This window comes from Myodes glareolus, chromosome 26, assembly GCF_982192425.1.
Source record: "Myodes glareolus chromosome 26, mMyoGla1.1, whole genome shotgun sequence".
In the NCBI taxonomy this organism is placed as follows: Eukaryota; Metazoa; Chordata; class Mammalia; order Rodentia; family Cricetidae; genus Myodes; species Myodes glareolus.
This window is the reverse complement of record NC_142051.1, coordinates 21,099,005-21,126,647: the sequence shown is the minus strand read 5'-3', so window position 1 is coordinate 21,126,647 and position 27,643 is coordinate 21,099,005. Positions and strand designations below refer to the sequence as shown.

Below are 27,643 nucleotides of genomic sequence, written 5' to 3'. Positions count from 1 at the left end.
TATAGTTTCAGAGGTTCAGCCATTATCCTCATGGTAGGGAACATGTCAGCATGCAAACAGATGTGGTGCTGGAGCTGAGAGGGTTACATCTTGATCAGAAGTCAACAGAAAGTCGATTGATACACTGGGCAGCATCCTGAGCATAGGAAACCTCAAAGCCCACCCCCACAATGACACACTTCCTCCAACAAAGCCATACCCACTCCAACAACACCACCGTCCTAAGAGTGCCTAAGAGAGCAGTTCCCTATAAGTTAATGAAAGTCAATTATATTCAGACTACCACATGAGACCTGACTGATAAAGAGATTTCAACTGACGTTTTGCCATAAGCAATAAATGGTATAATAAAATGCAATTCTTCTAATATAAGAGAAGCTTTTTTTCCATGATTTGTAAAAAATCGTATCCTGCTTTGCTCTGTTTAACACAGAGACAAGAGGGGAGAGGTGAAGAGACAATATTCTGCTGGGAGACAGAGGGCAGAGATACATACCTATGCTAATTGTCTCACTGGTAATGAACATCCCCATAATCATGTATGAGGGGACATGTTCGTCTTTAACAAAGGAAGTTTTAAAAAAACTAGCAAAACAGTCAACAGACTCTTAAATCTATTCTGTATCTTGCCTGTGACATTTTGTTTCATTTGGCCTCTATATCAATAAATTAATTAAAAATAAACATTTTGCTTCAAAGAGTTAACAGGGAATTCACTAGTGCCTAGAATTCTCTCAAATTTTGGTTTATTTGTGTAGAGCTTTACATATGCTTTGTGGTTTCATTTAAATATGTATGTAAACTTGCGTGTGTGCTCACACATGCGTGTGTGTGTGTGTGTGTGTGTGTGTGTGTAGAGGGTATGAAAGAAGAGATAGAGGTGAGAGGTTATGTTTAAAGATGGGAGATAAACTTTTTATTTTTTTTCCATTTTAAACTCCCCAAGCTCAGTGAACAACTGCAAGTCAGTGTGTTGTATTTACTGGACAAACCAAAATCTTAATAAATATTTTGCATTATAGACATTACCTGGGTATTATATAATACTACATCTGTGTTCTGCATAATTTTTATGTCATAAATATCTAAGGAAAGAAATGAAATGATGATAATGGAAACTCAAAGCCTCATTTTGTCAGTCCTGGGTTGGATCGTGTGATTAACTGGGAATCTGAATTTTACTGACACTTCCTGACTCCTCAAAGTCTATGCCAACGCCCAACTTTGCTTTTTCACCCTTTGCCTTTATCGTGAGTATAAAATTATACAGGAACTTCTGGTTCTAGACTTTGGGGAAAACATTTCACCCTTGCATAACTCATGAAGTAGAAACAGCTTGAAATCAACAACAGTCTCTAGAACAGCAACCTTGAACACAGAAAGAGCTTTTAAACATCAGTGTTTCCGAGAAGGACTGAAAACAATAGTAACGGGACTTCCTGTGACACAGGACCCGGGAGCTAACCAATACCCAGAGTGGGAAGAACTTCATTCTGGAAACACGCTGGTTTAGACATTTTCACACGGATGAACTGGGGGTGGGGTGGTCATCACTAAAATTTTCCTGAGTTTACAGATCTTTGAAACGGCCATGTCAACTCAACGCCTCTTAGCAGTAGACTGCAGTTTTCAGAATAGCTTTCATGGTGACTACAATAATTAGAAAACTGGGATGTCGGAAAAAATAAAGATTGAGGGTGGCTAAGAAAGGGAAGAGAGAAAATGTGGAGTCAAATAAACAACAGAGAAGAGTCAACACGGTGGGATTAGTGGTATGGGAGAATAAAATTGTTGGAACAATTGAGGGAAAGGGCACAATTGGGGGAGATTGAGTGAGAAAATCCTGAAGGAGTTTTGCTCAGAACGACAAGTCTTAACAAACCTAATACTCGGAGCTTCTTCTTAGACAATTGGGCATGCGTGCAGGCGAACACACTGTTCCCTATAGGGAAACAAGGCTGATGCCCAATGTCTGTGTGGGCAGATAAAGGGAACCAGGGCTGCTATAAGTTAACATTCCCAGGATGGCACAATTAGGCACTTGGATCCCCAAGGACAAGGCCTTGTATGTGTCACACTCTGTTGATAGTTATCTATTCACATCCTTACACAATCTTCTCAAGACATGGGAAACCTATTCTTGATCCTTCACACAATTACAAAAACATCAGGATGTCTGTGTTCACTCCGCATTCTTATCCTGGAGCTAGGGTTTGCAGCCATCGTCTTTGACATGAGCCTATAAGATTTATCCTCTCCTCTTCCTTCTTCCTTCCCTGTAGGACACAGGATGCTCTCATGAACTCTCTGGGTTTTCTGGATTTAGTATGTCAACATGATGTCAATGAAACATATTAATATAACACTCTGAGTTCTTGCAAATCTAGTGTAGTTGAGTGTGCTCAAAATTAGTGAAATCAGATGGTGTTCAATTGTTTGAAGTAATCAAAACAGTACTTGGTCCTTCAAGTTATTGGAAGGTTGGAGTCATCACTGGGTCTGGTCTGAGTAAAGCAAAGCCTCAGTTTTATATGAATATTGTGAATTTCTGCCACTATATTGTAATATATTAGAACTTTAAAAACACATTTTCAATTAGCACACAGAGTATTAGATTGTTGCTGTGGCATTTTCAAGTATGTTTATATTTTATTTTTAAGATTATAATTACATCATTTCTTCCTTCCTTTTCCTCCCTTTCGCCCCTCCATATACTCCTTTTGCTGTGTTTCAAATGAATGTACTATTTCCTTTCATTAATTGTTCTTTTGTGCATAAATGCACTTACATATATATTCCTAAATATCATCTGTTCAGTCTGCATAATGCTGCTCATATGACTGTTTTCAGGGATGACCATTCCATACTGGATAGCCCATTGGTGAGCTCTTCCCAAAAGAGAACTATTTGTCCTACTCTCTGGGTTTAGTAATTGCTCGTAGTTCTGTGTGTAGCATTGAATCCTCATGATTTCTTCCTGATCCAGTCTTACACTTCTGCTAATGTCCTTCTTGTTTAGTTCATGTCTCACCAACAGTCATGTTGGTGAGACTTCCTAGGTGCAGCTTCAGACATGACTAGGAGACCCAATCTCACACCAAATTCCCTGATTCTCTAGCTCATATCATTTTTCTGCCCCTTCCTTGGCAATGTTTCCTGAGCCTTGGGTTCAGGAGTGTTTGATAGATGTATGCACAGTCTACATTTGTTGCAAAACATGCTTTAATAGATCCTCCTTCCCTCATGTCTGTATCTCTCTGCTATCTCAGAAACATCCTTATAACAATCCCCCAAGACTCTTCTTTTCTTCTTCTCTCATAGAATACTTTCTCAAACCCCCATCCTTCTTCATCACCCATTTCCACCCTCTCGTGGTTTCCTTTTTGGTGTTTTAGGCTTTGCTCACTTTTTATAACTATATGTATGTATATGTGCAAATATAAATAAATGCAATATATTATAATTTATATTTATTACACATGTGTTATTATATTGCATTGTGGTATAATGAATATACTATACACATGTTATGCATACATTAAGGGTTAGAATTCCTTTGTAATACCTTCCAGACCCATCTATGCATATTTACCATATTTTCATTATCTGGTCATTTGTTTTTAGATATCTAGGCTAGTCCCATCGCCTTCTTATAAAGGGTAGGGCAGAAATAAACATGGATGTGTGAGAGTCTCTGTAGTAGGATATAGATCCAACCTAAAAATAAAACTAAATGTATTTCTTAGGTATGAACATCAGTGATAATATATAAACTATACCTTATCTTCAATCCCTACAAAGAGTTGCTATAATATTATTGAAATAAGAATTTTACAGTTGAGGGTTGAAAAGACTAACATAAGGAACTTTCTAATGGCTGTACCTATTCTGGGGTCATATTTCATTCACCTTGAAAATAGCAAGATGGATTGTGATCCAGACATGAAACATAAAGTTGGATTTTTATTTTTTACATAAACTGACTAGGTATACTGATGTATCCGTTTGGTCTATGACTATAGAGGAAATGAAATCAGGCATGTATTCAGTTAGCTGGCTCTCAGAAACTCCTTGTTAGGCATTGTTGGTGAGGAAGGTGAGAGACTACTTTGTTTTTTCTGCAGAACTCCTTGACCAATTGCAAGAGATTTATCCAGATTGGGAGTATCAAATTGCTGTGGGATAATGGTCTGCACCCTGTCAATTGTATTTTAATAAAACGCTGATTGGTTAGTAGCCAGGCAGGGAGTATAGGTGGGGCAACCAGGCAGGAAGTATAGGCGGGATGGTGAGAACAAGAGAAATCTGGGAAGAGGAAAGAGTCAGTCTGCAGTCGTCACCCAGACACAAAGCAAGATGTGACTGCCTCGCTGAAAAAGGTACCAAGCCACGTGGCTAACACAGACAAGAATAATGGGCTAATATAAGATATAAGAAAGAGTTAATAGGAAGCCTGGGCTAATAGTTTATGGTTAATGTAGACCTCCCAAAGACCGCATTTCTTTGGGACTTAATGACTGTGGGACCTGGTGGGCCAGAAACCCCTATCAATATCAAATAAACCCAATAAATGTGAGTTTATGGGATGATTATTCAAGTTCAAACTCTACAAGAGTGTGGACAACCCTTTGTACCCATGTGCATTACATGTCAATTACTGAGACATTTATTTTTCAAAACATCTCCTAAGCACAATTCTTTATTTTTAGCCTCCTCTGATTTCTAGCAGCCATGAAGACTTAATTGTTATTGTCGCAGTAACCGATATTTTCTCTTGGATTTTTTTTAACTAAAAGCATAATGCACAGAATCTCTTGAAAGTCATCTCTTAGATCTTTTTACAGAACCAATTTGAATCTGTGTAAACACAAAGGGATGCCTGAAGCTGCTTTTGTAGAAAATAGTGCTATGATTCTATAAGACCGGTATCTAGTGTTTCATAGGAAATCACTTTTTAGCTGTTTGAAAAGCAAAAGTCATTCAATAGATCATGCCTGTTCATGATGTAATAACAGAAAAGGCAAAAATATAATGAGTTTGAACTTTAAAAAAAAACCAACTTGCATTTCTGAGAGGCTCTCCTGTCCCTTTTATTTCTCTAGTTATTTTCAAGTCCTCATGAGTGTGTGTGTGTGTGTGTGTGCATGCATGCTTGCATGCATGAATCTACTATGTATGCATGTGTTCTAACACTGTAAAAAAGAGAGAGAGAAAGAAATTACCTTTTTAATGAAATAAAATGGAGAGCTGAAAAAAATAACAAAAGAATGAGAGTAACCTTGGCAGGAACTCCACATCAGGACCATTTGGGTCCTGTCACAATGAGTGAGTACCAAATATCACACTGTGTTTGTCTGATTCATCTACTTGAGCCAGTAAAGACTTTCTACCTGGTCAAGATCGTGCAAGTCTTTTCTGGACCTTCTGTCCGTCAAGCCCCACAATACGAAGTAGAAACCTGGATGTTTCCTGCCCTACAAAAACACATACACTGAAGGGAGAGCATTTCATCAGCAAAAAGTGTGATGTTATTGAAAGATACAGGTTATAAATTGAAGGCTGGGAGTGAAAGCTTGAACAGCTGTATGTCACAGATGCTCCCAAGTGGCATAATCATCGTAAACATGAAAGGGGCTGGGCAAATATTTGTTGAATACTGAGTCAATAAAGTCCTCGCACCTCCCAAGTTCTAGTGAAAGGTCACCTTGAACCGGATTACTTACACAGTTATTAATTTTCAAGTCCGTTCTGCTGTGGTTTCTTCCTGGAGCAAAGCCAAATGAGTCTCTGAAGGAAAGAAACCGTGAGGTCAGATGCAGGTTGAAGTGAAGACTGCAGGAGATGGGGAGCAAAGCCACAAAGCACTCAACCTCTTTGTGCCCCTCCCCGTCTCACTCCCTTGTCTCTCTAGTTCTGACACCTTCCATCACTCTTTAACTGTTTGGTACACCCATTGTTTCTGTTTCCTGCTTCCAATGACCAAAAAGAGTTCGTTATTTATTGTGGACTAATGTCATACCACAGGACTCTGACGAGAAGTAGTCACATTTATTAGAAACATGGGTGGGGAGATTCATTCCTTTGACCAACACAGTGGGTTTTCTTTAATGTTCTTCGAAATTGATTTTATTTATTTTTTTCTTCATCAGAACACAGAGCAGCACTTGGGGAAGGAAGCTGCTCAGTGCAGAGCCCTGGTAGGCCTGCACTTAGTGAAAGACATGCATCCTCAACTTGTCTGTGGATGCACATCCCTCATCTCTTCCGTGGTACCCTTCCATTAGTTCATGGACTAACATTCAAATATTTTTGAGAATGTAACCTTTTGTGTAGTTGCTTCCAGTGACAATCTTCTAAGTCACGGCTTTCCTTCACCATGAAACGAAAGGCAGTCCTTCGTTTTCTTCTTGAAACTGATTATGACCATTAATAAGTGCTCTTTCCACAGTTTCTTCTCCTGCCACTATGTCTACAACTAGTGAAGCCAATGGTTGGTAGGAAATTGCTCAACTTGAGAAAATTTTTTGAGTCCTGAGAAAATTAGTGTTATCAACAGTTGCCAAATGCCTGACGTAAACAATCTACAGGAAAGAAGGCTTCTTTTGATAACAACCTCATAGACTTTGGTCTATGGTTTGTTGATCGCACATGAGTTTGGTATATGAATATACACCAAATATGAATATGATCATGCATACTTGAGAAGACCATTATAGTGACAGAATTACATGGAAAGGAATCTCTTCCTCATTCTCCATTTTTATTGACTGGAATATAGATAAAACCTTCATAGACATGTCCCCAGCTAGGTTCCACAATGTCCCAAAATAATGTCACCAACCCAGGACCAAACTTCCAACATACAAGCCTTCATTTTCAACTGATACCATAAACAATACTAATAATCCATTAATGACAGAAGGAAACAAAAGTAAAAAATGTCATCCAATTCAGTTACTTTCAACGTAAGTTCTAAGACAATTTCGATAATTGTTTCTATCTAAAATATGATAAAGTTGATTTATGTATTCTATAATCAAGGACAAAAATAAAGAAGTGATAATCTGACCTCAAACAGTTAGAATACCACCCTATGCACTTTTACAACTTCAGTCTCCTCAGAAACAAATACCTCTGTCCACTCTGCCCTTAGTTCCTCTTTTAATTCAACAAACATACTGAGATCTGGAGCAGCATCTACAGTGGGTAAAGACACACAATCAAGGAAAAAGTGTTCATGTTCTATTTAAGTGGAAAAAGCTAGCATGAAGCAAAGTGTCCAAGGAGGTGCTACTAAATCTGCCTTCAAAATCACACATGTGGGGAAGGTCATAATAAATGCTTTCAGATCTGTCAGTCCAGTGCAACTTACCTGGACACACCATTGACCAGTTGGCTGGAAACTATGAGCACATAAAAGGAATGTTATCATTGCCCCTGGGAAAAAATCTCATTCCATATTTCTGCAAACATGAGGAAATACGCTTACAACCTCTTTACTTTACAGGCTCTGTGGGCTGGATTTGTGATATTTATAAAGGTTTAATTCTCCAAAGGAAACTGCAAAATGAAATTTGACTTCTTAAGCTAACACTGTAAAATACATAAAGAATATTGTATTTCTAACACATTCCCTTGAATAAAAAATTAATATAAAATAGAGAATATCACTTTATGTCTCAATAAACTATGAAAAACATATCTACTCTGCATTTGAAAAAAGAGTATTCTTCAAGATACAGAAACAAGATAGCAGAATTGAGTGGTACTTAAAATGCTGGGCACATGCTAAGAGTGACCTCCCATCCCTCTAGCTGCAATAAAAGATTATACTGAAGAGTCTGAATGTCATAGAAACGAGGACCATCTCATTCCAGCATCCCAAAGCTTATTGAAAAGGTTGGTATTGAGTTGATGATAAGACTTCAAGAGTTAATTTAAAATGAGTGTGTAAAAATCTACTGAAATATTTTGAAAGGAAGGAAAAGCTCAAAATAATTCTGAGTAAATTCAGTCTGTATAAGACAGCAGTTCTCAACCTGTGGGTTACAAGCCCTTTGGGGATTGAATAATTATTTCGGGGGGAGGGGTTGCCTAAGACCATCATAAACCACAGACAGATATTTACATTACGATTCACAGCGGTAGAAAAGTTACAGTTATGACAACAAAATAACAACAAAAATAACTTTATGGTGGGGGGTGGTCACCACAACAATAACGGCGAATCAATCCCACACAAGTTATGTTTTAAGGGGTTATTTATTTGGGGGGGTAAAACTTACATACACCATAAACCGTCAGGAAGGGAGCCTAGTCGCTGGAGCAGGAACCAGGAGCAGGAGCCGGGACCAAGCAGCCGGAACCAAGAGGCCCGAGTCGAGCTCTGTGGCTCTTTTTAAAAGAGAAATATACCACACCCCAGTGGGCTGGTATTTCAGCGGCTATTGGCTGATGGAGCGGAAGGCGCTCCCACAGCACAGTGGGCTCGTGCTTCAGTGACTATTGGCTGAAGCAGCGGAAGATACTCCTGCAGCACAACAAGGAAAACTATATTAAAGGGTTGCACCATTAAGAAGGTTGAGAACCACTGTCTTAGCCAAAATGATGATAGGGACTAAGACATGGAAACTTTTTTGACTTGTGGAAGAATCTTCTAGCTCTTAGAACTTAACGAAATGATTCTGAGATGTCTCACACAGGAATAGTCCTCCACCATTGGCAGTGGACTAACAGAGTCCGGCCAGCCACACCATTACTGCCACCCATTTGAAGAGCTCCCTGCACGTGTCAGGCTCTACAGTGAGTGCTGTGCCTGGAATATTTCCTGCAGTCTTTCATCTCCAATCCCATTCAGTATATTATTATTTCCACTTTGCAGAGTACATGAGACACCGAAGATAGATCTTTCTCAAAGTCATGGAAATAATAATGTCTTAGTTACTGCTTTATTGTCATGAGCACACATCATGACCAAGGCAACTTCTAAAAGAAAACATTAAACTGGGGGCTTGAAGTTCAAGAGTACTGGAGTCTGTGACCATCGTTGTGAAGACCATGGCAACAGTCAAGCAGGAACGCACCGGAGCAGTAACCGAGAGCCTGCATCTTATCCACAAGTTAGAGGCAGAGAGATAGCTTACTGGGAATCACATGGTCCGCCCCCAGGGACTCTCTTCCTCCTAATCCTTCCCCGAAAGTTCTACCAAGTGGGTACCAAGCATTCAAACACACGAGCCTGGGGAGCGAGTGGAGTGAGGAATTTTAATCCAAATTACCACATATAGTAAGCAGTTGAGTGAGGTTTTAAATTTCGTTATGACCCCAAGTCAATAATACAACATTTCTTTCACTAGGGTTGCTATGTAAAAGAGTTACACAAAGATATTTCCAAGGGACACCTAAAAAAAAAAAAATCAATGATCTAATATTCATTTGCATATTGTGTTTTAAAACCTGGAGACTTTACAGTTCTACAAATATGAAGACCAGATAATTAATGGATGAATGCCACCAAATTAATCATGGTGAAGTTTTTACTTTCTAGAACTTACTTTATTGGACTCAATCAGTATTGTGCTCTTTGGGACTTATTTCTCCTTCCTAGGATAGATCTGGGTATAGGGAGAAGAGAAGAATAAATACACAGCATGGAATACTCTATGCAATTCATGTCAAGAATAAGCAAATCTGCCAGGAAAGGCACTAGCTTTTCAAATGGATAAAGAAAGTGGATAAAGAAAGAGGATGTAGCCAAGAATTCAGTTCCATGAGTCAATGAGAGCATTCCTCGGAGCCTGAAAGAGAACCGAGCTGGTACAAGTGAAGGCATACATGGACGCCGCCCCCACGCTCCTCCACCTCTTCTCTGAACAATGAGAAGGCCTTCATGACGACAGTCACACGCTGATGTGCCTCTGGACTCACTAACCTCTTCATTGTCACCTGTCATATGCCCATCATGTGTGTCCTTCTTCAACTCATTTTGAAGCTAATCTACTATCCTATCAATCTTCTTGTCAGATGCTCATTAATGACCTTTCATGTGAACAGGAACTACTATAAGCCTGTGTTCATTTTATAAATAAAGAAAGTGAGGGCCATGAAGGTGATTAAAATGGCATGCAAGTTTTACACGTGGCCAGGGAAAATAGGAGGATGTGCTGATTTGCCGAACAATGTTCTTATACCACATAGACTCTCTTCCCCAGAGTATAGGCAGGACACGGGGATCTAAAATGTAGGGGACCTAGAAACAGCCATATCCTTAGTGATGAGTATCCATGACCTTCTCCCATTACTGTTTATCTTTATAAAGTCTAAAATTTTTCACTCTACAGAACTGAGGCGCAGACAAATCCTACATAAAGCACAGCAGTATATATCCGTTATTTACTCCTTACGTTTCAAGGAGAATCCGAGATTGGTGTGTTTTGAACATTTTCTTTGGGAGCTGAAGGAATGACTCTTAATAAAGAGCTTGTCATACAAACTGGAGAAGCTGAGTCTGACTCCCAGCACGTATGTAAAAGCCTAGGTGTTGGAGTGACCTCTCACAGTGCTACAGAGGCAGAGGTAGGAGGATCAGTGAGCCCAAGTTACAAAAACAGTCTCTGTCTTTCAAAAAAAAATTTAATTTAATTGGACTGTTCCTAAGGAATGACATCCAAAGTTAACCTCTGATTCCAATGTGCACACAGATATGCATGCCCCCCATACCTGTGCATATGAACACACAAACCTTCACGTGTACACATAAATAGTAATTAAACATTATGTTTTTAACACATCCAATGGCAACTGTAGGTCTTGGATTTTTATGTATTTATGAAAACTACACAATAAAAACAAAACATGTTTGGAAACTGGTATATGAGTTGTTTTAAATGTATGCTTGTTTAGATACAGAAAAGATTGCAAGGGGAAAAAGCAGAAATCAGGAATGTACATCTTAATAACCTACGCATGAGCCAGGTTTGAGCGCACCTGTAATCCCGGCACTTGGGAGGCAGAAAAAGGCAAACCTCAGTAAGTTAGAGGTCAGTCTGGTCTGTACAGTGAGTTCTAGGACAGCCAGAGCTACATAGTGACATCTAGTCTTGAAAAAATACAATGATAAGGGGCTGGAGCGATGGCTCAGTGGTTAAGAGAAGTGACTACTCTTCCAGAGGACCATGGTTCAATTCCCAGCACCCACATGGCAGCTCACAACTATCTGTAACTCCAAGATCTGATACCCTCACACAGACATATATTCAGGTAAAATGCCAGTGCACATAAAATAAAAATAAATAAAAATAAAATATACAATAATAATAATATACATATGATTAAAAGGCATATAACAGAAAAATGTTATTTTTAATTTGTTATTGTTTTGTCTCTGTATATCCATTTTTTAATAAACTAATTTAGAAAAATTCAAGAGTAATAAACTAGAGATCAAGTCCCCCAGATCTCCCTGTTTTGGGAGGATGGGGTTAAAGAAGTCAAAAATCTTGATAACATCAGGAAAACTAACACTGGGGTTTGGAAGGCTTTTACAGAGATCAAGGCATTCTCAAAGGAAGCAGCGTGGCAAAGAAAGAAAATAACTGGCTTCCATCAGCTGGAGATGACAGGCTGCAATTCTGTTTTCAGACCACTTCATTGTTTGGGAATTGTAGTTTCTCCACAGAGAATCTTCCTGTTACCTGGACTGGCAAGCAAAAACCCTAAAAGAAACATGTGTCTTTGGAGTTTGTCGCTATTTAATTATTCATCAGGAGAAAACCTACTTCTTGATTACAGAAAATAGGGTCCTCATAGATTATAGCTCAGAGCAAAACTACAGAGGGGGGAAAAATAACTGTTTCTCTTCCTCTCCCCACAAAAAAATGTCTATAAAGTAATTCATGTATTTAAATGTGGGCAACATATTGCTAAAAATTAACAGCTAATACTAACATGTTAGACACTTGTAGTCTTGAGGGTAAGAAAGTACTGGAATATAATGGAAAGCCTTGGAGTACTCTAATCAATGCTATAAAGGCCAGGTTTCCAAGGAAACAGTACCACACATGTTCTAGAAAGCAGGATTAAACCAGTAGGCAAGAGGTACTTCAAAATGAAATATTGACATGGAAAGATGCTGTAACCCAAGCTCATCAAAACCAGAGACACGGAATTCTCTCTCTTTTTAGGCAAAATATACCAAAAGGGAAGTCTGTGAAATCTAACACAGAACATGTGTGCATCCTGGAATCACACGTGTCCTAACAGACAAGATAGTCTTAAAAGAGTGTCTATTATTTCAGTGTAAGGATGGGAGTATCACAGTCTCAAAGTCACACAGGTAACAACTGAGAGGAATCATGTGACTCGACACCCACATCCCGCATTGGTTCTTTCTCATCAAGGTAACCCCACATTGATATGGTGCTAAATAATGCCTGAGACCATGTGAACCCCTGCATGAAATGAACCCCTACTTGTTTTGATGGCTATAGCTCAGTCCCCATTCTGTTTTCATGGCTTCATTGTAGATTTTTTTCACAGTTACTTGTGAATAGATCAAAGTAGCTCAAGAGATGTCTCCAGGTTCTGTAAACAGACTTGAAGTTATTTGCCTATTGATGGTGGACTAGCTCTAGAATTTTGGATGTACCAGAGATAATTAGTGTGAGAATGCCAGACAACTAGTCAATTCTAGGAAATATGGATAGCTAATGGGGTCAACGAAGACACAAACTCAAGGGAACACAGGGACATTGGTTTCTCAGAACGAAAGTAAAAAGATCTGAGAAGTTAAGAGAGAATTCAGATGGTTTAAATAAGGAGAATCCTTCAAGAAAGAGGGGCTAGGAAGGCTTAAAAAAAAAAGAAAGAGGGGCTAGTCAACTCTGTAAACACCACAGACAGGTCAAGTACAATGCAATAGTCTTATGAAGTCCAAGGTCAGAAGTATTCCTGACCTCCATTAGAGACTGGAGAACAGATCTTGTCCTAATGAATCCAGAGGGAGACAAGGCTATAAGAAGTGTTCTTCTTTTGTGCTAATGCTTCTAGGAAAACTAGCTGCTACTTCATTGAACAGGGTCACAACTCCTGTAGCTAGGAGGTGACATCGGCTAGCTCATATCAGGTTTTAGTACATCAGACAGTACGGTAATCCAAACCCTGACCCAAGACCACTCTCATTAATGCACATACATAGTCCCGAAACACCTCTTTTACATGAGCCTTCCAAACTCATCCTTTTATCTCCTGTGTGGCACTCATCCCCCCTTCCTGCCCCTGGCTTCTACGTGATGTTCGATTATAATCATGGGCATGCTAACCCTCATTAAACGTGTATTCATTTTATGTCAAGTTCTTCACATGTCATTTCATTTGAATGCTTCAAATCTGATCTCAGAGGGGTGAGAGAGTTGTCCAAGACAAATTATCAGAAAGCAGAACCAGTATTTTGATCCAGTCTGTCTGTTGCCACAACCTGACCTCTTCACCACTGCACCATATTTAGAAGGTTCAGAAAATGCACATCCTACCGACTCAGTATCAGTAATGGAGATAATAGCATATCTATGAACACTGTGCTTCATATTTTCTTTAATGCGAGGACTATTACTCTATTCTGTGTCTACATGTAGGCTAAGTGGTGTTATTGTAGAGCCATAGCTTCATTCAGGAGCACTTACTGAAGACAATACTCTCACATTCCAACAACAGAGTCAACACAGGTCAAATTCTTCAAGATTTCTACATCGACTTATGATATTTGGGGTTGATGAGACAGTCCCCCAAAGGCCATGAACTTATCTAGGCAGATCTGAGTTAAAAATAGAATACATTTTAGAGACAATTAAGTCTCTGATATGTAATTCTGTTCCAACTCCAGTCTGCTGTTTTTTACAATGTTTTGAGAATATTTCTTTGAGAAATAGAAACAAGACTGAAAAAAAATCATTTTAAAATTTTTAAATATTGTTGTAAGAGGAGAAGTGGGTCACATCCCACTGTCTGGCTAGCTTAACCCCCAAAACAACCACACAGAAATTGTATTAATTAAATTACTGCTTGACCCATAAGCTCTAGCCTCTTATTGACTAACTCTCACATCCTGATTAACCCATCTCCATTAATGTGTATCACCACTTGACTGTGGCTTACCAGTATGAGTCTGACCAGCAACCATCTCAGGCAGGAGAATCATGGAATCCACCACACTGTCCTTCTTCCCAGCATTCTGTTCTGTCTACTCTGCCTACCTAAGTCTGCCCTATCAAAAGACCAAGGCAGTTTCTTTATTCAACCAATGAAAGCAATACAAATACAGAAGGACCTCCTACACACACACACACACACACACACACACACACACACACACACACACACACACATATATATATCACAATTCGTTGGAAATTTCACATCATGCACCCTAATCTCACTCACCTCCCAGTCCCTCTATATCTGCCCCCACTGCTACAATGTCCTCCCAAAATAAAACTCCACAAATATTTAATTAAAAACAAAACCACAACAACAGAAAAACCACCATGCTCCTCCATCTTTCCCCTCTTTCCAGCCCCTCCTCATTCGTCCTAGTAGCACTGAGAACTGCAGTGTGTCACACTGTGTAACCTTTTGTCCAATCAGACTCACGCACACATGTTCACTGCCATGAATCATTGGTTTGACTCAAGGCCTCTGGCCTCTGACACAGCAGCATCACTGCACCCTCACTTAAACTCCCCTCGGAGATCCTGTTTTTGACACGAGTCATGAGGATTCTGGGGTGACAGTTCTGCAGGACCAGTCCCTTCATACACTCCAGAGGCTTATAGATGGGGTAGATGTTAGGGTGGACCAATCTAAACTCCAAGATGTACTTCTGAGTGGTAACTGAGCAGGTCAGTCTGGGCCACTGGAACTGCCCTTTCAGGTGAGGGGCGGGGCCAGCTGTCCTAGGCCCATGCCATTAAAGCCTGCTTTCTCAAACCCTTGGTGAGGAGTGGGGGCATATCTCCTAAGTACAGGGACAGCTCTCCCATGGGGGCGGGGCCAGCTATCCCAGGGCCAGTGAAGGGTGGGGTTGGCTCAGCCCTTCCCTCTGATTTCAACAGGCATGGTTACTATAGCCCCATGTGGTTACTATAGACCCCAGCTGCAGCAGAACTAAAATTGCAGACATGGCCCTTGGGAGCAACTCAGGCCAAGATGCCACCATTGCCCTAGTGGCAGCACAGGTCACCCGGATAAAAATGGCTCTGACCGCTGCATGGCCCTTGGATACCAACATGGTCTCAGGTGACTGACCAGACCCCAGGCATCTGCAGGGTCCTTGGTGGTAACAGAAGCCATGGACATCAACTCAAACCCAGGATGCTCTAGGTCCAATGACCTAGACAAGACCCTTAGTAGTAGCCCAGGCCCAGATGACACCATCACCTCATGCAGCAATGCAGGCATGGCCTCAGAGGCAGCACGACCCTCAGACACGAACATAGCCACAGATTGTGGCTTAGACCACATACAAAGCACATTATAACCTCAGCAAAGGAATATAATTAATTAAAAAGACACACACACACACAACTGTACAGCAAATAGGGGACTAGTGACCATTGCATAGACTGCAGATTCTAAGCTTCAGTCAGTTGGGGAACATTGGGAAGGATGTTTTCTTTATTAAAATAAGTTAGCATTAAATGTTCAGAAGATATTTGCCAACTTAAGGTGAGTGTAAGGTTAGCCGTAACTTAAAGGGGGAAAATAATAAAGCTGTGGCAATTCAAGGCTCCAGAGCTTGAAGGATGTCTCCATTTTCTCTCATGGGAAAGTTAGGCAAAAAAATTGAGACTCGTTTTCACTTTAGCTACTCAAATGCTTGGCACCAAATTTCAAGCTTAATTATAACAAGCTTCAAGTCATTAAGCATCGGGGCCCTGACAAATCACGCTTCTCTTTCTAGGAAATTAGACTTTACCCTATTCCTAAATCTTACTTATACTTTATTTAACCAATTCACTATATATAAACTTTTGAGGACGAACTTTTATTATATATAAATAATCATGAATGATAAACATGATAGATTATCAGTAGATAGTTGAAAAATCATTGACAGAGAGCAAGGAGAAATAAACGGGCATTTTCGAATCAGTAAATATGAGACCTAAGAGAATTAAAGGACCCAAAGACAGCTGTATTGGCTCTGTAGCTCATTGGCTGTGCAGAAGGTAACTCACATATAGGATAATCAGTTCAGTTTATGCTTGCTGAATAGCAAAAGCTAGAAATAAGCAGGAAATAGCTTTCAAAATGAGTCCAAAGATTGAGGAAAAGTTCTGAGCTAGAGATGTACATTAGTTTTCAGCAACAATGTGAAGTATTTGGCATGGGAACGAAAGCAGTGAGAAATCGTAATGAGAAAATGTTTGTTTTTCCTGAGCTTGGCAATAATAAGCTTTAAAACAATTCAAGGATAGGCTTCCCATAAACACCAGAACTGATGGGGAAAACAGGATAGAAAGGCAGGCAAAGGGTCCTGCATCGAAGCAGAGAAGCACAGTGTTTAGAAAATAAAGACAAAGTGTCTGGGGGTGTGGGGGGAGAGCAGAGAGGTCCGGTAAGGAAATTTTAGAAAGGCTGAAAAGCTGGGGCAGTTTGAAACTGTGCTCAGTCACAATTTCTAGAACCTGCTAGAATAAGTTGTCTCAAGAAGTAAAGAAGAATGGGAATGTAGAAAGCAGAAGCCCCCACTGATGTAGGAGATTGATGGAAAGTCAAAGCCAAAAGGGAGTTGAATTTTCTACTGGGAAGCTTGAGTGAAGGCCGTTTAGACAGGTACTGAATGGGTTAAGAAAGGCAACTTGCTGTGCATCCGGAGAACAGCCCTCGTGAAGAACCACATAGCTCAGCCCAGTGTCCAGTAGCATAATGATAATTTCTTCTTCATGGCCACCGGGGAGCACATGGAGGTGCACTGCCGCAGGATCCAAGAAGCCAGGAGTATATTCAGCTGCGTCAGAGAAAACCACAGGCCACAAGGTCCATAGAAAATGCATCTGTAGTGTCACTAATGCGTGTTAACCCTGGGGCACACTCTGGAACAATCCCAAAGATGGATTGTAAACTTCTAAAATACTGCCTCTTTCCTGCTGACAAACAAGTGTTGAGGTTGTGTGTGTGTGTGTGTGCGCACGCACACGTGTGTGTGTTGTTGTTGTTGTTCCCATTATGAGGTAAATAGAAGGTAAAGATCAAGATGAACCCAATTATTTTAAAAAACATACTAATACATAATATAATACAGTATATATATATATTGTATTATGCATATATACTAATACATAATATAATATATAATATAATATAATGTATAATATGCTAATATATTATATAATATACTAATACAATATATTATATTATGTATTAGTATATATATGTATATAGACATCAACTGCAACATATAAATAGCCACCTTTCTATACTTTCAAACAAAAGCCATACCCAGTCAACCAGGAGACTGGTCTAATTGTGTTGTAGAGGATGGTGATGAAATAGTGCCCACAATTTTATTCAATGTGGAGAGCTCACCAATCGGAAATTAGGTGATGGAAACAAGGGGAAAAGATGTCATCACACATGCCAGGATCTTTAGTGAGTGATGGAACTTTTCCTACAGGAGATCAAAGAAGAATAGAATTGCAGAAGCTCACTGTAGAGAATATGGGCGCCATCCTTCATTTAAGAGGAGCCAATGGAAATCTTGCATCATTCACAGAGAAGCCATGTTTTCAATATAGTGGGGAATTAGCAAGTGTATTCTGTCAGTATCGGCTTATCACGGATGAAGTTTGTGTGGGGAGTGGCAGTGAGGTCTGGTCCTCATCACAACTGAAGACAAGAGAAACCCATAGAAGAGAATATACCTGGGCCATGGGTAAGGTGATACATGAAAAAACATTGGTGAAGATGGTTTCAGTAGAAATTGGAGCTATGTGTAGAGACTCGATGAACATACTTAACTGTAGATCACTGAGGACAGAGGCAACCAGTCACACACAGGAAAAGAAACGCAATTGGTAGGTTTGAAGGTCAGTTCTGACAAAGGCTCTGATTAAGACTAATATGAATTCTAGCTAGAAGTCTAGAGGTAAAGCCTCTGCCAACTGAGCAATGAGCCCAAGCTACCTCTGTTTCTAGTCAGTGAATAACCCAAGCTATCTCTAATTCTATTTGGTGAATATCCCAAGATATCTCTAATTGAATCTGGTGAATAGAATCATCATACCAAAGTGTAGACGTCTCCCAAATCACAAAACCTCTCACCACCCAAACTCTCTGGTTCATCAGTCCCCTTTTTATGGAATATGAAGTTCTACTGAGAGGCAGCTATGACTCAGAGAGGGAAAAATCATATTTAAGTCATAGGAAGGACACCAAAGTGTTAAGTGGTAAATTCCAGAGAAATTCTGTAAGTCAGTCAGAACTTACGAAGAGCAAGTGATACTGGAAAAACAAACTGCCAGTTATATGGGATGGTTTGAAGTATTTTAACCTCAAGGGTGAAGGCCATCAAGACCACAGTTTTACCAAGCAGAAAAGTCTTATCCAAGTGAGTGACATTGAACCCCTCCTGTTCCTCCACCTTAGAGAGAGTTTCTGTTGTTTTGCTTGCCTTGTGCTTTTGTGGAATATTAGTTGAAGATGTGTTACATTCATTTATGCTGTGGAACATTTGATTAATGATGCAAAGATGTGCTGCGTTCTTCTATGTTGCATTTGTTTAACTCTGTTAAACTGTGCTACTTTGCCTGCCTAAAGACACCTGATTGGTCTAACAAAGAGCTGAACAACCAATAGCAAGGCAGAGAAAGGTGGGGCTGGCAGGCAGAGAGAATCAACAGGAGGAGAAACCTAGGTGAAGAGAGAAAAGCAAGTAGCAGGAAAAGAAGGAGAGGAGGATGCCAGGGGTCAACCACCCAGCCACACAGCCAGCCACACAGTTAGCCACGAAGTAAGAAGACAAAAAGCATACAGATACATAGGATAAAGAAAGATAACAGCCCAGAGGCAAAACGTAGTTAAAGAGAAATGAGATAATCTAAGTTAGAAAAGCTGACTACAAACAAGCCAGGTTTGGTGACAGACCCTGTCTCTAAGGAAAGGAACAATGAAATGAGTGATAGAGCAGGGTAATTGGTATGTTTCTCTGGGCTCCACACATGTGTGCGCACACACACACACACACACACACACACACACACACACAATAATGATGTGCTCTAGCTGGAAAGGAAACTAAAGGCAAAAACAAAATTGTACTTCACAGGCTTCACCTTGACCCAGATAGTGGGAGCTCTTTGGGTATTTAACCTTTTGAAAATAAATTCCTCACCCCTGTCCTTCATATGAGGACCCTGAGAACGCAGCCCAGAAAGGAAGCACCTCGCCTCAGAGGAGACAGCCAGCTCGCCTAACAACAGCCGCCCGGGGTCTCTTCCTTCTGACAGTGCTTGGCTCTTGCGTTTTATGACTTGGTTTTTTTATTCTTTGCTTATAGTTTGCAATTTATTCCCTCCCTGGAGTGTGACCTGTTGCACTGTATCAGAAGTGTCCTTCTCTGCATGGGAGAAGAAAACCAGCTGCGAAGACTTCCCCTGACACCACCTCTAAGCCACACGGCACTAAATTCTCAGCTCTTCCAGATGAGACTGCTAAGCAAATGTTGCATATAGATGGGGGGGATTTGTTCACAGCAAAACAGCCAATTCTGTGGACTTCTGCCTTTGGAGGTGGCAGTTTAATCCCTGGAAAAAGGCTGACGTGTGTTCAGTTGAACAGCCTGGTGCCTGGCGGAGAATTGACACTCAGTCATATTAATTAAATCTGGTTCTGAGTCTTACCCTTAGCAGGAATCAGTGGATGCGCTTTTAACTGACAGAGTTGATAGTGAGAATACTCAGAAGGAAACAGCCACATTTTAGAGTAGGAAAAGCCACCAGCAGATTCTATCCAATACAGGTGAGATGTTTCAGATCTGGAATACTGTGGAGAGTGCTCAGGAGATCTGTTCGTGAAGCAGCTTCAACCCACCAGCCTACATACACTCTGGCAACTTCATTTCTGAGCCTATAAGGATGGCCTTGTTTATCTGACCTCCTGCCTGTTTTACGTTTTCAATTTAGTGGGACGCTCAGTTCTAGATGCCCCTGTCTCATTCACAAGCGGCGTTTCCCATTTTCTCCCTCCCATTTGCTGCCATCTTTGCAGTCTGGTATTCCATCACTGGCCTTGGTAGACCCAGCCTAAGAGCCCCCGGTCTCTAGGAACAGCAATGTAACTTACTGACTGCCATAAGAACACCAGGGACACAACTCAGATACCTAGACCTTCGAGAGCATGTTCTTGGAAGCTCGAGAAAGAGATAACCATGCTCCATGCCAACTCCAAAATAAAGGATGGTTTCTTAGAATAACACATTTAAATGTTGTTTTCCTCTTTCTCATTTTTAAGCCTTTAAATGCTACCGTTCCCTGAATTTGGTCCATCATTTTCGTCTTCTTTGTCTTCACTCACTCTTAAGGGATTTCATTAAATCTTACAGCTATAAATATATTCCTTTACTTTTGACTTCTAAATTTCTACCTACAACCTAGTCCCCTCTCCTGAACTCCTGCCTCATATACTCTGGCATCTTCACTGAAAATCTATAAAGTTTTCAAGCATTAAATTTCCACATCTGTGCTGGGCAGTGGTGGCGCACACCTTTAATCCCAGCACTTGGGAGGCAGAGGCAGGTGGATCTCTGTGAGTTCGGAGTCAGCCTGGCCTACAAGAGCTAGTTCCAGGACAGGTTCCAAAGCTACAGAGAAACCCTGTCTCAAAAAAAACAAAAACAAGCAACAAACAATTTCCACATCTGCACTGGCCTCTTGATTTCCTCTCTGAAACAGGCTTCTTCTCTCCTGCCGACCTCGCTGTCCACCATGTTCGAAGGGAGAGAAAGAGGGAAGAAATAGGGGTGCAGAGGTGATTGAGTAATTAAGAGGATAATGTGACGATGACAAACCCTCTTAAAAAAAAACTGCTTGTGGGGCTTACTTCTCTTTCATTTGCTGATTCAGATCCCAAATAAACTCTTTTTTTATTTTTCTTTTGTTTTGTGTTTGTTTGTTTATTTGTTTTTTCCCAAATAAACTCTTAAGAATGAGAGCCTGGTATCATACACGAACCATAGTAAAATAAATAAATAAACATGAATAATATGGTCAGCAAATACCATTTAAAATGTCTCCCTATCATCAAAAAACTATTGAAAATGGTGTTGCCTGTTGTTTTTTGAAATATAATTGCTAAGATGATGTGGGGACTCCATGATACACATGAAGAAAAGAAAGATTAGAGCATAGTCATTTGTGCAGTGTCTAAATGCATGGTAAGGGTTTTTTTTTTTTTATTTTCATTACTCCGGGGATTTAAACCCAAATCTGATGAATCAGGGCTTCAAGATGTGCTAAAAGGAATAAGGACTGGGAAGAGTCTCCGGCACCTTCTGCTTATCTTCTTTCCAAATTGTGCATATGTGATCCTCACTGACTGTGTGTTCCCTCTCAAGAATTTGCCCTTGGATAATAACCAACATCTGGCTGTGATTAGTGTTTCCACTCCTAGAAGTATCCATTGTAACAGCAGAAAGCGCCCCGTTCCCCTCCACACCGTCAGGCAAGTCCACAACTGTTTATTAATTGGGTGCCCCTCTCGCACATAGCATATGCTGTGCCCTGGAAAACACCTTTCTCACTTCAACCCTTCCTGAGAGTCGGAACTCCTTATTATTTTAATTATCACTTGTTATTAAATTTTAACTAAAAGTCTATGTGGTGTTAGCACTACCAACACACTTTTTCTTTCCAGGAGAGAACAAACTGTTAATTAAGAGCTGACTGGAGCTTAGGGTGATGAACCCCTCACCTCCACTAATTCCAGGCATTTTTTTCTCTTCCTTTTGGCTCCATCATGAAGTAAAACAGCAAACCGATTCCAGAAATTCCACCAGATACCATTGACTAATTACTGTAGGACTTCTGCCAGGTGGCCTGTGAACATGTCCTTCCCATTGGCTTATCTTGACCTGTTATTCTTTATGTTCCTGTGCAAAGATTCTGAAGACTACACAACAACAAGGTTTTCCATTATGTTGGTGTGTTTAAAGATGTGATCATTTAAAGGGGGGAAATAGTGCAATGGGAGCATTTGTGTTTAATGTTCTTCCAAGACCAAAGCTAACAGCACTAGAAATAAAAGACATTTTGTTTTATTCTCTAGAGGCTAGGTAAGCGCACAACCATATAAAACCTACCCTCCACACAGCACAATTTATTAAACCTGGACAGTGGAACCAAGTAACACCCTGAGCAGGGAACTAAGCCTCGGTGTAAGGTTTACATGGGCGGAGCAAAGCACCACACGGAACTGAAAAAAATACTGGTGTGCCAATGCTGAATCTTCAGATACAAGCACAGATTACAAAATACAGATGGAAATTTTCTCTAACGAGTATTTTCCTTTACAAAATGCTGATGGGAGTTACGCAACAACATGAAATAAGGAATTGCAGTCTGATTCCAGCTTTTTGACTCGGCTTCCTATATCAATTCATGCATTATATGGGGCCTAATTCCCAACACATTGTCGTAAGATAAAGCCAGCTTTCTATTGGCTTTGGAGTGAAACAAAATGAGACGCTTTCTGAGGTGACAATAAAGCACACTTAGATTTTTAAAGAGGTTTTTAATGAAGAAAAATAAAGAATTTTTTCAATAATTCAGCTTGAAAAAAATCGTATTTCTATAGATATTCAATATAGGATTGTGGGGGGGAGTAGATTGCAGGGTGGATAACTGTATTTTCATAAAACTAGGCATGGGTCCAAGGCCAGAGATGGAAATCTTGAATATGAAACAGCCTTTTGTTTTGCTTTTCTTATCCTTTGCAAAGCTCATTTTGTGGCTTTAAAAATATTTACTCAAGAGATGCTATCCTCCAGGACTGGAACCACAGAGTTGCTGACTTGATATTATTTGAGGGGTTGCCAAAAACGGGTCCTTTGCAGAGACCACCTTCCCTTCCCCCCCTAAGATGCCTGCGATATCAACAGCTCTAATTCACTCCATGGTGTTGATATCTGACATCCCCCTGTGGTAAGGAGGTGGGGGAGAACAGGAAAAGATAGGACCGACCGCCCAAGCAGCCTCAAAGAGAAGCCTGCGCTGTGCTCCCACGCAGCGTGCATGCCTCCGCAGGATTGACAAAGATGCTCCAATTCCTTCTGCTAATTGACTGGTACCCAGAGTACACCGCCACTGGAGAAAGTGTTGGCAAAACATGTTGAGAGAGGTAAAGAGGGTTTCCTGAAAAGTTTTGGGGTAAAAAACAAAGGATATTGCAGCTTACGATGTGGGCAGAGAAGAGTATGCTCCTATGTACATGTGTACCTAAGTATGTATATACGTATCAGTGTACCCATTCCACCTTCTCTCTCTCTCTCTCTCTCTCTCTCTCTCTCTCTCTCTCACACACACACACACACACACACACACACGCACGCACGCACACTCTGAACACCCTAGAATGAAAATGAGGAATAAGATTGGCTGCTGATGACCTCTACACGTGCTTCTAAACACTTGGGAACCACACCCTGGAGATCTTCTCTGCAACTTAACCAGAAATTCCCTCTCTTTAAAAAAAAAAAAAAATAGGACATTGATCCATTTTAGGGTCTCCAGATTTTCAGCCATTGCTGGGAATTTCAAAGAGTTCTAAAATAAACCTAAAATGTTACTTCAGCATCCTTAAATATAAGTTAGTGAAGCGTGAGCTTGTGAGTTTGTCTAAAGTAGGTCATTTTCTCTTTGCATCTTAACCTATAATAAGACATCAGCTCCCCTATAGGTTCCTTCACAGACACTTTCCTGTCTCAAGACTGATAGAGAAAATTGAATGGAATTAGAACTGGCTGGCTTTTTTTTATGTTAAGGGTCTTTTGTCTTAGCAAATCTAACAGAACTAATTGACTAGTCTAAATGTGCATGTATATGTACCTGACTTTTAAGTAGCAGACAATAAAGAAACAGTGGCTCTGGTCTGTAATATTCCAGAGGCACCAGTCCCATTTTTTTTAAAGAAACTATATGAAATCCAAATCATCTCCCAAATTTGGCTCTTGCACTTTTCATCAGGTGCTGAGCACTGCAAAAAAAAAATAGAATTCTCTAAATTGTCTTGATGTCTACAAGTTCCCAGGTTTTATTGTCAAAAGGCCTTGTTGGATCTATTTTATGTGAAAGACCATGGTGTGGTTTGCTGCTCCTCTTCTTTTCCTCATGAAAAAAAAGGACATAAAAATTCAAAATGATGGGGTTGAACAGAAGCAATGAATGTTGGTGTCCAACAGCACAGTGGGATGGCGGTAGTTCAGATAACCTGTTATGTGTTCATGAAGGCCAAGAGAGCCTCAAAAGCTCCAAATATAGAGGGATGACAAGGAGAGAGGATGCTTAGGGCCCTGATTTGATCAGTATATTGCATAAGAGTGTGCTGAAACATCACACTGTAGCTCATCAATATGTCCAATTAATATTTGATAATAAAAATGAGTGAGGGCTAAGCAATGAAGCCAATGACTAAGAGAAAGAGAGTTTTTGCTCATAGAATAAATAGATATAAGGTGACCTGTTCCCTTATGTGACAACAGCTACTCACTCCTAAATTACTGAGCCATTTGTTTGTTACCAACAGACACACAGAACAAGACCTAGAAAAGAGACAAAGACTGTAGCAGTGAAGGCCTTTGGCTAGAGGGGACTTCTCATTGCTCCCTGGCTTCCATAATGTCCTGGCTGCTCTGCAGCAGAAAAATCTGATATGCTCTCAGGGATGGGAAACCTTAACTTTACCATTTTCCTACTGAGTCTGAGGGTGCTATGCCAATGCTAGCAAGATAAAAATCTCCCGCAGTTTCTGAAAGAGAATGTTATCTTTACCCATAATCCCTTGCTCTGCCAGGGGAAGCTGTGCCCGAGACTATAGTGTGAACTTGAAGGCAGGTGTTCCTTTTGTTTAAAGATGTAACAAATTTGCTTGCTTCCTACACTGTTTAGAAATTAAAAATATGACTTTATTAAAAGTAATGTCCCTTTAATTCTCTTCAGTTTGAGATCTGCAAGAATTTGAACAGCAGTTTGCTGGAAACATTATCATATAGTTGGAAGTTCTGAAGGGTTACCTTGCACGCCAGCTCCTCAGTCTGGGTGATGGGAAGTAGAGAAGCCTCATAGATGGCTGCTCACTATCGTCCTACTGTTTTGTGTGCTATCCAGTGTCTGGATTCATGTCTTTGAAGCATGGCTTTTTTATTGGCCAAGTGGCTTGTCCTCTAAGTAACACATGGAGTGCCCTTGTCATATATTGTGCAGTAAGTCACAAGGAGCTGCAGTTACAACAAACATAATACAACCTTTGTTATTGTTCTACCACATTCAGTGCACCCGTCCTATGCTTTCCAAATCTATGCCAAGTTCATAATAAATTCTGCAGGATTAGTGATGGGACCAAGACCTTCAGACCAAAAGACCGTAAGGTCAAACAAGTCTGTGATTATATCAGCCTGTTTTCGTTGCTATAACAAAATACCTGAGGATGGGTACTTTATACATAAAAATATTAATCCATTTTTCATTGCTATATCAGAATACCTGAGGATGGGTACTTTATACATAAAAATATTAATCCATTTTTCATTGCTATAACAGAATACCTAAGGATGGGTACTTTATACATAAAAATATTAGTCCATTTTCATTGCTATAACAAAATACATAAGGATGGTTAGCTTATACATAAAAATATTTTTGCTCACAGCTCAGAAGCTGCGTTGGTAATATTTCTCATGACAAAGTGCCTGATATACCCATCTCATAAAAGAAAAGATTTATTTGGTCCTCTTCGTTCCAGAGAGCCTCCACTCAACATGCCCATCAGCATGGCTGAGCACAGAACAATGGCGGGGGAGGGGGATGGCAGCCTCTGTTCATATGACATCAGGCCCAAAAGCAGAGAGAGTAGGACCTCAACCAGAACTAGGCTCTGACCTTCAAATACCCTTCCCTAGTGGCCTACTGCTGCCAGCTAAGCCCCAACTCCTAGAGGTTCTGCAAATCCCAACATTCAAAACATGAGAGATGGTTTAGTTTCAATTCGCAACAAAGACTAGATATTCAAGATTCATAGCTTTCTTGTTCATTCCCTGGAGAGGTCACCGTTGGGGGTGTCACAACATGACAGAGAATCAGAGTGGAAAGTAAGACCATACAGAAAAAAAAATGGGGTAGTCTCGCTTTATCAGAAGTCACTGTTTTAAGAAATAGCAGGGTCCTACAGTAGTCTAATCCCTTCCCAGGGCAGAGCGTTAAGGACAATCTCCTTCCTCTGGGTTTTTCCTCTTTAGAGCAACCATCAGCCTCCAACAGAGCTACACTGAGAGCCACGGTTCTGGCGAAGGAATCCTCCATTCATGTGTAACCCCTGAATAGAACAAAGTGAAGGGAATCCCCTGGCCACGTGAGTAAGACTACAGAAATGTCTCCCTTCTCTCCCACCGAGATGCTTATAATCACTGGGAGACTGGAAGCTTCCTAAGATGCCCAAGTCGTCCCAGCAGAGGGACAGCTAAGACGAAACTGCCGGAGTGGAGCTAACTACCTCCAGAACCTGGGGAACAGACCGCAATGAAAGGGGAGTCCTGAGAAGAACTGGCCGGATGCCAATGACGGCAGACGGAGAAGGGGAGCAAACATGCTGTCGGTATCCAGCGGACCCATAAGAAGTTAAGACGCTGGTGATGGATTTGCAAGAGGGAGGAGCATGACTAATTTGATGTCAAACTGACCGGGCTGTGGTGCCCAAATATACAGCCAAGCATTATTCTAGACATTTCTGCGAGGCTCGTAGTGGATGAAATTAGCATTTAAATCAGCGGAAATTTCTCCTCGTCTGTGGGTGGTCCCCATCTAATCGCTGAAACTCTAAGGAGAGCAACAGCAAATGCTCTTAGATATTTCTCAGAGAATTATCATCTCCCACCGTGGACTGGGTGAATTGGGAGTTTACCATACTTTCCTCTTTCAAGAGGGATTTCCACTGGTAGAACTGAACTTGCATGGCAGATATGTTCTGGTATAGGCCTTGCCCAGGCCCTTCCTGATTGCCAGCCTTCAGCCCAGATGCAGGGTTTTTTTTTATTTTATTTTATTTCATTTTATTTTTTTAAGCGTGAAAGCTGCCATCATCCTGGGAACCCATCACTTAAATAACCTTCTTACGTAACACAGACGTTTGATCAGTTTGGCTGGAAAGACCTAGTACAACGGAGTTAGGACAGGGAAGGCCCCACCTCCCACCAAGTGTAGAACTTGGTTGTAGCTACTGTCATCCTGGCTCCTCCTCGCAGGAGCAGCCTGAGGAAGGAAGCGGCAGCCGCAGCTGAGAAGCAAACATCTGTGCACTTACCTTGTCTCTGTTGATTTCCATGAACTGGTTTGCTGGGTTATGCTCTCTCTTACTCTTCCCATATGATTCAGAGGCAGCCTGC

At 40.6% G+C, this 27,643-nt stretch overlaps 1 long non-coding RNA gene across 1 annotated transcript; it reads right to left on the bottom strand.

Annotated features, from left to right (window-relative positions):
* LOC146889788 (uncharacterized) lies at nucleotides 1-27,643 on the bottom strand. The gene is made up of 3 exons (XR_015736748.1): nucleotides 27,562-27,643; nucleotides 5,724-5,787; nucleotides 1-2,276 (listed from the first exon to the last, which is right to left on the bottom strand). It is a non-coding gene; the product is annotated as an uncharacterized LOC146889788 (long non-coding RNA).